Below are 1,281 nucleotides of genomic sequence, written 5' to 3' on the forward strand. Positions count from 1 at the left end.
GTGAGCCCCACAAATGCTGGTGCCTAGAATGTGCTCCACGTCTCCTAAACTCCGGCTTCCAGACCCCTCCTCGGGAAGATCCTGGAGGCAAAGAGCCCAGGACCTGAACTTCTTACGTTGTGATATTATACCTGTCAGTTCACACACTAAGACAAAAACTTGTGTTTTCACTTCCACAAGTGATCACTTCCGGGATCTTCAAATTACTCTCCTGAGAATTCCTGTCGTTTTTTTTCTTTCAGACAATGATCTCACTATTTTGTCCCTGACAATGCCAGCGTCACAGATTGGGGGTGTGTGTGATTGTTCTGTGTGGGTCTCCTTGCCTGTTTTAAGTGGCATCTGGGCTGTAAATTACTCTGTGTTCCTTCAGAAGTTATCTGCAGGAAGCTTTCGAACCTGGATCTTGCTTGTGTCAGGGAATGTTTGATTGCTTTTCCTGTTAGTTCCTACTTTTGCTAACTTGCTGTCCCAGAATGCCTTGTAAGCTTTCTCTCTTTGGAAATCACTGTGTGTTGAGGATGTGTCCACACAGCTTACAGAAAAGCACATTCCTCTGGTAGACCAGAGCAGCTCAGGCGGCCAAAGGCAGCTGTTTTGGCAGGAGGCAGAAGGGAGTTCACGCAGGGAAACAATGCCAGAATGGGGCCCAGCCTTTCTCCCCTGCAGCCAGGGGTAGACAGGGGTCTGAGAAGGTGGCCATGGGCTTTGCCTGGGGCTTCCCAGGTTCTGCCTGCTGCTGAGTGAGTTCTCGTTTCCCCAAAGCGACACAGTTGCATGGACCGCTGAGGTGAGGAATCTTCACCAGGATGGGAAACTAGGAAGGGATTCAGTGGTTTACATCGTACAGAGTTCGGGGACCAGGGTGAGCGCCCAGGAGGAAATTGGGCCCCTCCCTGCCAGGCTTCTCCTTCATCTGCCCGGGAGCGTGGGGTCCTCCCGCCTGGAGGGGCCAGCGGTGGGGAGCAGCGCGACCTTGAGTAGGCAGGTCTGCCATCGAACGCTGCGGAAATCCCGGATTGGCCAGGAAGGGATCAGGTTACCCTCTGCGCTGTCAACAGAGGGGCTCCCTGGTTGGGACATCCAGGACTGACCGAGGGGCCCCAGCTGAGTCCGCGGGGAGTGGGAGGGAAACCAGCGGGGCCGGGAGCTCCCGGGGACCCGCGGGAGAGAGGAGGCTCGGAGGAGGGGCGGCCGGGGCGCGGCGCGGGGTGGCGGGGCGCGGAGCAGCGCGCGGGGCCGGGGGAAGCGCGTCGCGGGCCCGAGCCCGGCGGCCCTCGG

This window comes from Psammomys obesus, unplaced genomic scaffold, assembly GCF_907164565.1.
Source record: "Psammomys obesus unplaced genomic scaffold, mPsaObe1.curated_primary_1811, whole genome shotgun sequence".
NCBI classification, from domain to species: Eukaryota; Metazoa; Chordata; class Mammalia; order Rodentia; family Muridae; genus Psammomys; species Psammomys obesus.